Source organism: Pleurodeles waltl, chromosome 4_1, assembly GCF_031143425.1.
Source record: "Pleurodeles waltl isolate 20211129_DDA chromosome 4_1, aPleWal1.hap1.20221129, whole genome shotgun sequence".
NCBI classification, from domain to species: domain Eukaryota; kingdom Metazoa; phylum Chordata; class Amphibia; order Caudata; family Salamandridae; genus Pleurodeles; species Pleurodeles waltl.
The window spans coordinates 690,324,930-690,340,332 of NC_090442.1; positions in this window are offsets into that span (position 1 = coordinate 690,324,930).

Genomic DNA, 15,403 nt, shown 5'->3' on the forward strand with positions numbered 1-15,403 from the left:
GAGGTCAATTAATAAGAGGAACAACACTTTTTTCATATGTCCAAAATCATTTGGCAGCAATAAGAAGTATTTGTTGTCTATTATTATCAGAACCTGTTGGTGGTTCAATGGGTATTAGCTACACAGGGTTGTGATCTTACCTCTGATTCCTGGTCAAGTGTTACACCCATTACAATGTATTATTTCCCTTTTAGGGATCTCTCCCAATGTCTACAGTGTCTTATAAAAAACTATAGATATAGTCATAAATCGGAACACGTGCAGTCATAGATTAGGCACATGTGCAATTAATTAATTATTGCTCTGTGGAACAATTTGTGAATCTGTTCAAACAGTTCTTGCCAAAAAGGGGTCACACTGACAGTAGGTTTTGTTCTCACAGCAGATTTACTGCTGCAAAACCTGATCAGTTTATCAGTCTCTCGCATTTACTTGCTAACAGCAATGTGGCTTGTGCAGTGCTGGTGGGTCCACACATCAGACCTGTACATTCAGTGTAGGACCCAGTGACTTGGGACTTTGGTGGTGGCCTTGCTCTGGAGTGGGACCACTAGAGATGGAACAGCACTCTAGGTTTGCCTGGCTGGGACTCCTCTCCTGCAGCTCAACCCTGAGTAGCTGTGACTACGAGTAGTAAGACTTAGCAAAGGAAAAACGTGGAAAACATTTAACAGCACTAAGCAACAGAATATAAAGTCACACAACACAAAAGAAACACTACACCAATTTATAACATTTGATTAGACTTTTATAAGTATTTAGAGACCTTAAGCATCAAAATCCACTGGAGGGTCATGGAGATACAGATTTTAGAAGTAATAAATAACTTTTGTCTCAACCACAAACAAGCATTGGCCAACAAAAAGTTTGGAAACGTTTAAAAAGTTTGTGAAAGTTAGTTAGAAAACTCTGACCCGAGAAGGGTGACCAAGTCTGGCAGGACAGAGGTCTAGTGGGCCAAAAAGCATATTTAGGACATTTACATGGGCACCAGAGCTTCTTTAAGGCAAGATCCAAACTTTACAGGATGTCCGCCATAGACATCAATGGAGTGGTCCTGCAGCTAAGGTTTGCAGGTAAGGTAAAATAATGCCCATAAGATGCTCTGGGTGTGGGTGTGGTGATTCTTCGGTCCAAAGGTGAAGTGGGGCAAACTTGGCAACTGAGATCGGGGTCACTCAAAGTCCTGTATGTTGAAGTAACCTGCCAGCTGATGCTGGGCTACTGGTCAATCTGCACCACAGTTGGAGCAAAATCCATTGGTGGGGGGCTTGTGTCCCTTGGGTAAGATGAATCTGGTCCTGAGTAGCAGTCCTGGGTCAGTAGACATGGGTGCAGGATTTGCCTATCTCACATTTGCTCTCTTGGGTGCCCAGGACCTACTAGTGGCAAAACATCTACGTTGGCTGTCAAATTGGTGACTTCGGCAACTTCAGCTCTTGTGTTCCTGGAGCTGGTTTCAAGAGGTCAGCCGACTGATCCTTGGAGTCATTGCTGCTGTTGAATGTCAGGAACCAACTATTTCCTGAGCCAGAAGCCATAGGTACAGTCCAATCTTTACTAGCCCAAAGTGCAGGAAGTGCAGTCCTTCTGAGTGTGCAGTCTCTCTTTGTGCGGGTCCAAGGGCATCTGGACAGTCCTTCTTTGGTCCGCTCTCTGATTCCAGCATGATCTGAGGGTCAGGGTACCATATATAATTCCCAAGAAAGTGGCCTGAGGTGACTACATGGTCACTACCAAAAAGGGCTACTGGGTCCCCTCCTACCTAGTGATAAACTTCCTGTGATGTGTAGCATCTGGCTTTCCTATTACATTCTTGCACATTTCAAGACAGAACAACTCTTCCTTGCTTGCCAGGATGTTGGTATCTCACCCTAGAGGTGTACCTACCTAAGAGCTACACTTGCATGGTGAAATCGGTTTGGGAATGATTTTCCCCTCTCTAGCCCTCTCTCCATGTTTTCTAAGTTTTCTACAGGAACAAAAGGCATCCTGCTCAGTGTATTGGGCAAGGTGGCCAATCAAAGGCAGTTTCCCCTTTGAAGCACGCCTCTGACCTAACCACACAAGTGGCTATCCTGGCAAAGGAGGTGACACCTTGCTCTGCAGCAGTACCTTTATTCCAGAGCCTGGGAGTGGTACACAAATCTCACAAGGTAGTCAGAAAGCTGTCTGTGTGCCTTTGTGAGGCTACTGGATAAGCAGAGCCCCAAGTGGCAACTTCCTAAGAGTTACTTACTTTTAAAAGTGACATTAATTTTGACATGGTCAATAGATCACATTTAATATTTAATGCCACAATTAATTTGATACTTTACATGACATAAGTTTGGTAGTCCCAGTCAAAAGTTAGCCGGGTACGTCTGCCATCCAATAACCCTGTGTCAGCCAACAGGGCTGCCAACTCTACCCACAGCAAAATGACAATTTGAAAGTGTTGCTGCTATCCCATATCAGAACATATATGTTTAACTTAACAAATAAAGGTCCATGCCATAGGCCTTCATAGGCCTTCCTTAAGAGAAATGTATATATAATGTTAAGGGATGAGGGAGCTTTGCCAGTGGTTCGCATGGCGAAGTTGAACTGGCAGTGAAAACTCTGTCCATCCAGTCTGCAGTGGCAGGCTATTATTCATTTTGCAGTTTGTCACACTAGGGGGGCACAAACAGTTCTGCAGCCCCTAATGTACTCTGTGTCTTTCATACACTGGGTACCCTGGGTACAATATACTAGGGACTTATAATGTAAGTCAGGCATTGGCAGTTGGGTTAATCCAGTTCAACATGTACTTTCTAAGGGGTTAAAACACTGGCACTTAGATCTGGTCTGCAGGCCTCAGTGCACTCTCAGAGTTGAAAAACCTGCAGCATCACTCCAACACCATAGAGGTGATTATGCAAAAAGAGGCATTTCCTTACATTTCCCTTCCAAATGTCACTTTCTGGCTGTATTACATTCACAGCCTTTGTGCTAGGAGATGTCTGTCATTGTAGGCAGTGTTGATACTGGCTTCAAGCTGGAGTATCCCAAAACATGGGCAAAATGAAGTTTGGAGGATCTGCCTGCTATTAGCCATCTAAAGTAACAACCGGGGACAGACAAAGCAACAGGCTGTACCTAGAAACATCATCATATTTTTTAAGGGCAGCTGCTAACTCCCTCACTCCCCCCTACTATCTACCAAATGGCAGTGCTCAGGAAAATCTGATCAGCAGCCATAGCAAAAAGGTCTTACTTGAATTTCTAAGGGTAGTTGTGTCTCCAACCTCTCTCACTTCAGTCTCTTTGTCTTCTAATTCCAGTTGTAGGAATGCCGCGAATCCACTTTCACTGTCTGAGGAAGTCATATGTACGGTTCATTTTGGGCCTACTAAATCAGGGACCCTCCAAAATTGATCCCACAGTCCCTATCACTCACACTCTCCCCATCCATAGAGACTCTGGGTATCATACATGTGTTATATATTCACTCCTAAAGCATGCGTGCAACACACACACAGAATATCAGTTTTTCTGGTGGTCACACTAAAAGGGAACTTTACATAAGTGGGATTTATAGACTACACAATTCACAAAAAGAAGTAAACTGCTGCATCCAATTTACATGATCAATCCGGGACATGGACATGACTATGTTGGTTATGAGTGCATGCTCCACATCACAAAACAGGTCATGGACCTTTTAATTTCTATGGGCATGTCAAGGCGGCAACACACATGGTGGATTAGCATGTTTGCAGGACCAAGCAAAGTCAGAATACCAGTATCGTATTCAGTTCGGTCACTCCAGACTGGAGTGCACTCCTGTATACAAGAAAGAGACAGGGGCCATCCACACCCCAAAAAATAGTATGTCAAGTCTTAGGCCAATCTGTCAAGAGTGAGTAAAGCTAGGGAGAGGGAAGTCAATAAAACATTTAATAGTTATTAGCATTTGTGCAGTTTCATGAGCCGTACGAAATGGAGAGGCTTCTGGTTTCTGGCAGATTAAATAAAGGTGGGCAAAGTTTAGGGAGGGAGCCTCAATCGTTTTTTGATTTGCTAACAACTAGGTGCTATTCGATGGGTCTTCACAAAATTCGGTAGGAGCTTAGTATGTTTAGCTTACTCTTGGTATTTTCAAATTCATGCAGGTTCATTATTGGTTGGGTGTGTATTAAACGGTGGAAAACATTATTTATTTGCACCATTTGATGAATCCACATTTGGGAGATTTTTAGCAGGTACTGTTCTGCATGAAACGTGACCGAAAAAATGCCCAATGTAAAAATATCAGATTTCATGCAGATCAGACAGGAGGGGCATATTTAAGGGTGACGATCAAAAATCGCTGTTTATTTCCTAATAGTTTGGGTGAAATTTCACAAACCTGCACAAATGTTAGCAGATCCATTAATGGGCCAATATTGAGTTACCTGTCAGCTCCCACCATGCAAAAGTAAACAGCTATGTCCTGGGGGTGGGAAACTTGGATATAGCAGGAGCGGGCCCTGGGGGGTGGTAGACCACAGGGCCATCATTGGCTCAACTAAGGGGGACACGTAGCCCCCCCTCCAACTTTATTACACCCATGGAGGTGGTGTTCCCATAGCTCAGGGATGAAACACCCCCCCTCATTCATTCATTTCAGTACAAAGGAGGTGGTGGTCCACAGGGCTGTGGGGGGCAGGGTTATGCAGCCCGAACATTCTATTTATTTAAATCCCTGGAGAGATGGTGGGCTGTGGGGAGGCCACAAGACCCCAGCACTGTATTTATTTAAAGCCCTGGGGAGGTGGTGGTCCCCGGGGCTGCAGAGGGTGTGTGTGACCCTCACTTTCAGATAACATGAAGCCCCAGGGGTTGACAGTCCCTGGGACACTGGGTAGGGCTCCAAAACAGACCCCCCTGATTATTTAATTTTAGCCTTGAGGAGGTAGTGGTCCATGGGATTGTAAAGGGGCCGAGGCCCACTCCCATTAAATTTGACTGAAGAGCAGTGGATGTGGCAGTCTCCAGGGCTGTGGCAAGCCCAGGAGGGGGACCCTGTGTGCCCCCCTCCTAACCTTCTCATGCCCCCCAGGACTTGGCCCACCTGGGGGCTTCACAAAAAGGGCAAGAAACTGGCCATTTTCAAACATCTGGAAAAGCAGCAAATCCAGATCCGCAGAGTTTTCTGACATTTAAAAAAATATTTTTAAGCCCTGGTGAGGTCCCTCTGGGACCCCAACACCATAGCTAGAGGGACAGGGTGACCCTACTCTGGCCCCTTATGTTTTTTTACATTTTGTTCCTTGGGACTCGGCTGAAGCCAAGTCCCAAGTTGGCTGCCAACACTTCGTTGTTGAAGTTTTGGCAGCCAATCAGCTATCTGCAGTGCGACAGTCGGATACACAGAGAATCCACTTCCCTAGACATCTATATTTTTTACCTTTAATTTCTCCTAAACTACTGAATGGGTTTACACCAAACTGCAAAAAAGCAAAATCTATGGAGCAGGATCTAGCTTCCTGCCAAATCTCATAGTGTCCATCAGACATATGACCCAAACCCACTCCTTTTGACCATGACAGAAACCTTGGAATCATCATTGACAACAAGCTCACCATGAAATCACAGATTAACGTCATCTCCTCTGTCTGCTTCCTCACTTTGCGTATGCTACGTAAGATCTTCAAGTGGCTACCTCTACACACGATAAGCACTGTGACACAGGCCCTCAACACCAGCCGACTGGACTATGGCAACGCCCTCTACATTGAATTCACCACGCACCTCCTACAAAGACCTCAGAGCATACAGAACACCGCAGCGAGACTCATCCTCGGCCTTCCCCATTGAACCCACATTACACCCCACTTCAGGCAACTCCTTTGGCTCCCCATTTAGAAGAGTTGCCAATGCAAGCTGCTGACCCACGTACACAAGGCTCTACACAACCAAGAGCCCACAAACATTAACCACCACCTGAACGTTCACCAACCTTTGAGAAGACTACTCTTTGCCTCCCTTTCACTTGTCCATACTTCGTGCATCTACCGAAGCAGAAGTGGAGGATGCTCCTTCCCTCACATTACAGGAAAAACCTGGAACAGCCTCCCCACACACCTCCAGACCATCACATCAAAACAAAACCCTTTCAGAGTTAGAGTGACACATAAATAATGTAAAATACCATCCAAGCCAACCTCTAATAAGCAAAAGTAACCCCTGACATGTTTTTAGATGTCATTACATCTCTTCAGAGAGGTTTAACTTTTTCCAGACTCAAGGGAGCAACCAGTATAAGTCACAACAAAGACTGACACATAAATTATTCAAAACAAAACAGAGAACTCTGGGTAGTTCCCAAGTTTAGGTGGCGAGCAGCTCCAGTAAAGAGCACCCTGCAACACCAGTGACACTCTGGATTTGCTCACCTCAAACGTCTGTTTTTCTAGCAAAGTATTTAAGCATAGGATTGGCACAGTGCCATCCATGACATGCTAGAAAATGACAAAGGGGGTCATTACAACACTGGCGGTAAAAGCCGCTTACCGCCATGCAGAAGACCGCCAACACACCGCCGTGACCGCGGAAATCCGCCACAGCTATTATGACCCACATCCCGAAATCCGACAAAATTTAGACACCCACACAAGTCCGCCACACCAAAGGTCAGTGATAAACTGGCGAAAACAAAACCGACACCGTCACGCCAACAGAAATACACTCATGCTATCACGACCCACGAATCCACGCAGCGGTCTTTCAACTGCGGTATTCCATTGGCGGTACACACTGCCGCGCTCAAAATACACACACATCTCCAAAACACCACCACATTGGACAATTCGAAAGACACACACCTGATACACATACACACACCACTCCCACACACTCAATACTATATAAAACACACACCCACATCACCCACAAACCCCTACGACAAAAAAATCTGAAAGACGGCCAGAGAGAAACACCACCATCCACAAACTAGCAGCCACAGGCACTCAACATCATCACCCACACTACTTCCATGCACAAAACACCACACACCACTACATATTACCACACTTATCACCACATACACCACCCCACACATCACCTACACCACCCCATGGCACGGCAAAGACACCCCAGGTTCTCGGAGGAGAAGCTCAGGGTCATGGTGGAGGAAATCGTACGGGTAGAGCCACAGCTATTTGGATCACAGGTGCAGCACACCTCCATAGCTAGGAAGATGGAGCTATGGCGAAGAATAGTCGAGAGGGTCAATGCAGTGGGACAGCACCCAAGAAATAGGGAAGACATCAGGAAGAGGTGGAACAACCTACGGGGGAATGTGCGTTCCGTGGTCTCCAGACACAACATCGCGGTACAGCGAACTGGCGGCGGACCCCCACCTCCTCCCCCACAACTAACAACATGGGAGGAGCAGATCTTGACTATTCTGCATCCTGAGGGCCTCGCAGGAGTCGGTGGAGGAATGGACTCTGGTAAGTCAAATCTTAACTATCATATCCCCCACCCTACCTGCATGCTATCACAGACCCCCACCCTCGCCCCCTCCCCTATTACTCCAACTCCTCACAAATGCAGTAATAACACAAACCACCCATCCCAAAACCAAGCCCTGCATGACACAACAAAGCATGGACACCAATCACTAAAGCATGCCCACTGCACATACCCATAACACCCCCCTCAACCATCATCACACAAGCCCCCACACAGGAATGCTAGCACTGGGGTACACGCTCACCCACCCATTGCACACCATGACACACACAGATGCAATAATCATGCCTTTACACCCCTGCAGGACCACTACCCAACGTCACCAGACAGGAGGGTCCAGACATCTCCACCCCACCCACAGAAGAGGCCCACAGTGATGACAGCAGCTCTGTCCAACTGGATCCAGATGACCAGCCCGGACCATCGTGGGCCTCGGGACAGTCGGTTCCCCACATCCAGTCACAGGCCACCACAGACCTTCCACCCTCTGGTAACACCAGCACAGCACCCACCCAGCGGGCCCATACCTCCGTATTCAGGACACGTCAATCAGCTGTGTGTCTACCACTACAGGGAACCCAGGATAACCCACCACCCCAACAACAACAGGGACCTGGGGGCAGTGGTGGTGGGCACACGGTCCAGGGGACGGAGGCCCAGGAACACAGGGGAACTTGGAGGGCTGCTGTGCGACAGGGGGCGGACAGGCCTAGGGAACCCACTCTCCACGAGGCCCTCTCCTCCATCATGGGAGCATACCACCACTCCCAGGACACTATGGCAACGGTACTGGTCAAGTTTCAGGAGACCCAGCGCCTGCAGGAGGAACAGTATTTGGGCTTCAGGGAGGAACTCAGAACCATCAGCACCACCCTGGGCACCATCGTAGGGGTGCTGAAGGAGATACTTAACACCAGGAGGGACACTGTGGCACTCCAAGGGGCCCCTGACACTAGCATGGACGATGAACTGCCTACCACCTCCGCCGGCGCTAGTGGACAGGAGGCACCGCCACAGGACCACCACACCAGCACCCCACTCCCTGCAGACAGAGAACCACCCCGCAAACGGTCCCTGAGATCCAGGAACAAGACAGAGCACGATGCCAAGACCCCCGCCAAGAAATGAGACCACCCTGATCACCCCTCACCATTTTACAACCCCCTTCCAATATTTAGCACTGCAATAAACACCCTTGAAGCACAAAACAATCTAGAGTCAGTCTGTGATTTTGAAAATGTGTATTAGCAATGACAGTGACAAAATGCGTTCTCAAATGTAATGTCAACATACCTATGTCACACATCTCAAGTCCATGAGGAATCTAAGCAGATAACACACGTTGGAACCCACACCTGTGAAACCGTAATGGAAATGTACAACTCAGTTACCATATTCTGGTTGAAATCGACAGACAGGATAGAGGAAGAAGTGTGAAAGTACTTGTAGTAGGCAGGAATGTTTTCTCACCTGTGTGTCACTGGAAATATTGCTGGATAACTGAGTCCCTGTTGTCAATGTCTTCTTCCTCTGCTTCCTCCTCATCACTGTCCACTGGCTCCACAGCTGCCACAACACCGTCATCTGGACCATCCTCCTGCAGAAAAGGCACCTGTTGTCGCAAAGCCAAATTGTGAAGCATACAGCAGGCCACGATGATCTGGCACACCTTCCTTGGTGAGTAGAATAGGGAACCACCTGTCATATGGAGGCACCTGAACCTGGCCTTCAGGAGGCCGAAGGTGCGTTCGATCACCCTCCTAGTCCGCCAATGGGCCTCATTGTAGCGTTCCTCTGCCCTAGTCCTGGGATTCCTCACTGGGGTCAGTAGCCATGACAGGTTGGGGTAACCAGAGTCCCCTAATAGCCACACCCGGTGCCTCTGGAGTTGACCCATCACATAAGGGATGCTGCTATTCCGCAGGATGTAGGCGTCATGCACAGAGCTAGGGAACATAGCATTTACCTGGGAGATGTACTGGTCTACCAAACATACCATCTGTACATTCATGGAATGATAACTCTTCCGCTTCCTGTACACCTGTTCACTCCTGTGGGGGGGGGACCAGAGCTACATGGGTCCCATCAATGGCACCTATGATGTTGGGGATATGTCCAAGGGCATAGAAGTCACCTTTCACTGTAGGCAAATCCTCCACCTGAGGGAAAATGATGTAGCTCCGCATGTGTTTCAGAAGGGCAGACAACACTCTGGACAACACGTTGGAAAACATAGGCTGGGACATCCCTGATGCTATGGCCACTGTTGTTTGAAAAGACCCACTTGCAAGGAAATGGAGCACTGATAGCACCTGCACTTGAGGGGGGATTACTGTAGGATGGCGGATAGCTGACATCAGGTCTGGCTCCAACTGGCTACACAGTTCCTGGATTGTGGCACGGTCAAACCTGTAGGTGATGATCAAATGTCTTTCCTCCATTGTCGATAGGTCCACCAGCGGTCGGTACACCGGAGGATTCTGCCATCTCCTAACATGTCCCAGCGGACGGTGCCTATGAAGGACAACAGCGACCACAGAGTCAAACAACTCAGAGGTATGTACCGACAGTCTACACAGAACACCAATCATACACAAAATGTGGCCTGTATGTGTGTTGAGAGTAGGCCTAGGTATGTGTGACGCAGTTGGTAATTAGGCCATGTGGGCCCCTGAAATGGCGGCTGCCGGACCTCTAAAGCAGGACAATGGGATGTGAGGTAACAGCACTGGTGTTGTACACCGTTGCGGTAAGCGGGCGAAGACCGCGGCGCAATGCTGCAGTGGTTAACATTGGACCCTATGGGTCCCAGGAGCCAATGACGATGTACGCTGGCGGTGATGGTACGCACCGCTGCGGACGTGACCGCTGCGGACGTGACCACCATTTTCTAACTGTTTAATCACTCGATACCTGATCTTCGACAGGAGAGGACCTACACTGCAAGTGCTGCTGTGACCTCGTTCTGGAAGATAGCTCGTGCGTCTGGGGAAAGGGCCCCTGCCTTCACTGCAGAGGAGTTGGAGAGGCTCGTCGAGGGGGTCCTCCCCCAGTACACGCTACTCTACGGTCCTCCAGACCAACAGGTAAGTACACAGGTGAATGCATGTGCCACATGGCAAGGGTAGGGATGGGAGCAACTCACATTGACGGTGCAGTTGTTAATGACTTCTCTTCTTTGCCTGTACATTTCATGTAGGTCAGCGCCCACCAGAAGAAGGATATTTGGCATGCCATCGCCAAGGATGTCCGGACCCTGGGGGTCCACCACAGACGGAGCACCCACTGCCAGAAGAAGATGGGAGGACATTCGCCGCTGGAGCAAGAAGACGGCGGAGGCTCAGCTGGGGATGGCCTCCCAACGTGGGAGGGGTGCCCATCGAACCATGACCCCCCTGATGTTCTGGATCCTGGCGGTGGCCTACCCTGAGTTGGATGGGCGCTCGAGGGCAACACAGCAGACACAAGGGGGTGAGTATACTCTAATTCAGCTGACTTTGCGCGCTGTGAAGGTGTCTGGGTGGGGGAGGAGGGCTGTGGGTTCCCCTAGGCCAGGGCGAGTTCCGTAGGCTAGGCCCATTCATAAGGCATGGCCCTGTGGCCCCCCACCCCACCTCTGTAGAGTGCCAAGTACTGCAATTCATGCCCCAGGGTCATCTATGTGTGCAGATGTCGTCCATAGCCTTGTAGGCCATTTCCCAGGAATTGCATTGTAGAGGCCAACAGGGCGACGCAGTGCAGGGGGCTGCTGTGTCTGTATTGTCCGCCAACGGTAGCTGTAAGCCATGCACTCAACCTGTCTTTCTACTGTTTCCCCCCCCCTTTTCTTGCGGTCTCCCTGTTCTTGTGTGCATTAGCATCATCAGGCGGAGGTACTGTGGCACCGGAGCTCGAGGGAGCTGCATCCTACATGGGCACGGAGGCCCACACTATGGACTCAGAATACACCAGTGGGACGGAGGGCGAGGGGAGCACCACGGCGGTCACAGGATCTGCAACCAGCGACAAGGACTCGTCCTCCGATGGGAGCTCCCTTGTGGTGGCGGCAACATCTGTGCCCCCCACTACTACAGGTACAGCCGCCACCTCCCCTACCAGCACCGCCCTCCCAGCAGCCCCTCAGCCTTCGCCCCGTGCCCGCTCACCCAGGAGGGTGGGCATCACCTTCGCCCCAGGCACCTCAGCCCCTGCCCCTGTCACCTCTGCTGCCCTCAGTGTGGAGGCCATTGACCTCCTCAGGTCACTCACTGTTGGGCAGTCTACCATTTTGAATGCCATCCAGGGTGTAGAAAGGGAGTTGCAACACACAATGCATTCCTGGAGGGCATTCATTCTGGTCAGGCTGCCCTTCATCGAACTCTTCAAACTCTGGCCTCAGCACTGATGGCAGCCATTGTCCCTGTGTCTAGCCTCCCCCCTCCAACTTCCTCCACCCAGACCTAATCCCCTGTACCTCTGCCTATCCCAAGCACACCATCAGTCCAGCCTGCACACACCTCACCACACAAGGGAAGCTCAGGCAAACATAAGCACCACACATCCCTCAGGCACTCATGCAAGCATCACACACATACAGACACACCAACATCCACTGCCTCCACTGTGTCCCCCTCCTCCTCGTCTCCCTCCTCCCTCCCAGTCTCGTCTACACACACACCTGCATGCACTACCACTACAGCCACTACGTCCCGCACCAGCACACCCAGCACCACACCCCGCTCACGTGCACTCACCACCCCCACTACCATTTACACGTCCCCTGTGTCCTCTCCCAGTGTGTCTGTGACGCCCCCTCCGAAGATTCACAAACGCAGGCACACACCCACCCAACAGCCATCCACCTCACGACAGCCTCCAGCGCATGCACCTGCTCCCAAATCCACAAAACTTACACCTCCTACAACCACAACCTCTTCCTCCACTCCCAAACCCCCTCCAGCTACCCGTACCAGTGTGTCCCAAAAACTTTTCCTGTCCACCCTTAACCTATTTCCCACCACCACTCCAACTCATAGGTCCCGTACTAGCACCTCAGCCAAACAATCTCCGGGACCAGTGGTGCCTGTTGTTACAGGGCAGCCAGTGTGGCACGGAGCCACAGCACAGCCAGTTCCCCCCCTGTGAAGCACCAGAAGTTGGACAGTGCCCGGCGGGAGAGGGGGAAGACTCCAGCCAGCCAAGCCGCTCACAGGGGTCCCAGGGGGAGTGTGGACTCAGCTGTGACTCCTCCCAAGGTGTGGAAGGGGCAGAGGAAACCTGCAAAGTCTGGGAGGTGCAGCACGGCGGAGAAGCCCGCCATCATCCCCGCCGGCCAGGAGGCCACCGCCAGCCCCATCGTCACAGCCCAGGAGGCCACCGCCAGCCCCATCGTCACTGCCCAGGAGGAGGCCACCGCCAGCCCCATTGTCACTGCCCAGGATGCAACCGACAGCCCCATTGTCACTGCCCAGGAGGAGGCCACCGCCAGCCCCATCGTCACTGCCCTGGAGGAGGCCACCACCAGCCCCATCATCACTGCCCAGGAGGGACCCGCAAGCCACAGCCCAGCTGACCCATGAAGTACCGCCAGCCACAGGCCAGCTGGGCAATGACGGACGGCCATGGCAAGCACTGCTGAACAGGTCAGAAACTGACAAGTCAAGCACCGCTGAACAGGTCAGAAACTGCCAAGTCAAGCACCGCTGAACAGTGCAAAGACCGCCATGGAAAACACCGCTAGCCCATTTGCGGCAGGGGCAGTGACGCAACTGGGACCGTCACGGGTGAGTGCTGCACTCTGGGCACCAGTCCCCCTCCAGAACCAGTGGAGACTGTCATCCACTACCTCTGTCCTTAACAGGATGAAGCACTCTGGGCACCAGTCCCCCTCCAGAACGAGTGGAGACTGTCATCCACTACCTCTGTGCTTAACAGGATGAAGCACTCTGGGCACCATGCCCCCTCCAGAACCAGTGGAGACTGTCATCCACTTGTGAGACTGTGGCTTTGTACTCCCCAGGATTGAACAGTAGGCTACCCACCCACTGTAGAGACTTGTGAGACTGTGGCTTTGCACTCCCCAGGATTGATCAATGGGCATGGAGCCCCCTCGTGGATCTGGCGTCGTGCTCTCATCGGGCTGAGGTGCCCCCCCTTCCCTTCCCCCTGAGGTGCCTGTTGTATTTCTATCTGATGTCCCAGCAGTTTTCTCTCCGTCATGTTCAGGTATCTTGTGTGGGCCTCGCCCATGCATTTTGGGCCCAGTGGTCCACGGACTATGAATGATGCAAAACCTGCACTAATAATCGTGGTGTATATTTTGTTTATAGTGTATATATATATATATGTATATGTTTGCTTACTGATGTTTGATATATTACAATAGTTAGACCAATTTCCTTTTGTCTTTGCATTCTTCCAGGGGGTTGGGGGGTGTTACTGTAATGTATAGATAAGCATTGGTGTGTGTGTTGTAGTGGTTGAGGGTCGGGGTGGGGTTTGGGGTGTTGAGTGTGTGTGTCCCTGTTTTTTGCCTCCCCCTCCCCTATGTCGTAGGTGCAGTACTCACCGTGCTGTTCGCCGCCGGCGTTGGTGAGCCTCGTAGAAGAGCAGGAAGACTAGCGCTGGAAGAATTTGAAGTTCCGGCTCCATGCTGTCCACCTTCCTCATGGCGTGTGTAGAGGTGAGCGGTTTTCATTCGAAATGCCTGTTTCCGCCGTGTTTTTATCTGCGGTGAATCCGCCCCGGAAAAGGTGGCGGATTGGCCTGTCACAATAGTGTGGGCGGTACATTGTCTCCCGCCTGTCTGTTGGCGGTGACCGCCAAGCTGTTGGTCTGTACCGCCGTGGCGGTCGGAGTGTTAAAGTGGCTGTCTTTGTTGGCGGTTTCCGCCACGGTCGTAATTGCAACATTTTTACTGCTGGCCTGTTGATGGTCTTACCGCCACTTTAACACCGTCCGCCAGGGTTGTAATGACCACCATTATCTTTATCTTTGTCAGTGGCAGAGTCAGAGGACTTTATATTTGATAATCTGCTTGTAGTTTCCTGAACTTTCTCTAACTAATCTAATTGAAATAAAGGATTGAGTGTTACTGACTCTGCCACTTTCCAATGGGTATCCAATAAGGCACCAATAGGTGTGATCAACTATTACGCTTCTAGGAAAATATTTAGTGATCTCTGAACCCAGAACAGTTTGTGCAGCCATCTCAATCTCTGTCTAATATCTTAGTGGTAAAGGCCTGTTTCTGTGTACCGCTGACACATTCTATAACACATTTGATTCCAGGTTAAACAGGTGCCAATATAGCACTGGTACTTTCAGCACAGATGAATGCTATAGTGGTAAACATAGGACTATTGCCTGAGTGAAAGTTATGAACTGCTCCCATTGCTACTCTACAATGCACGTTGTTATGACCTTTAGGACAGTAGCAATCTTTTGTGGCCACATTTAAATGGTTCTGGAATATGAATCCCCAACAACCAATATTTATTTGTACCAGTTAACACTCTGGAGTGTCCTCATATAGATGAGAAAAAATAACCCACATTATTTATCAGAGATAGTAAATGAGTCTGTGCTGGCCTTGCAAAACTGGAGTGTTCTTTCTGTTGGCAAATGTTACTTTTTTGTAAACTTTGGTAAATAAGCCATCAGGATTTTTGTTGTGGCATTGTTCCCGAAGACCTGATGCCAGCATGAGCAGACGCTATCCAATTAGGAGGTGTCTTTATTAAACTTAATATAAACCAATGTCTGCATTGTTTTAATTTGTGATCGGACCACATTGGAGGTCTTCCCCTTTCTATTTTTTTTATGTTGTCACTTGTATGGGCCTTGGTGTGCAGTGCATGGACCAAAGAAAGCTTGTCTTGTACGACAGCTACCTCTACCCAAAATTGCTTGCCATTTATTGATTTCCCTTTTAGTGTTTAAA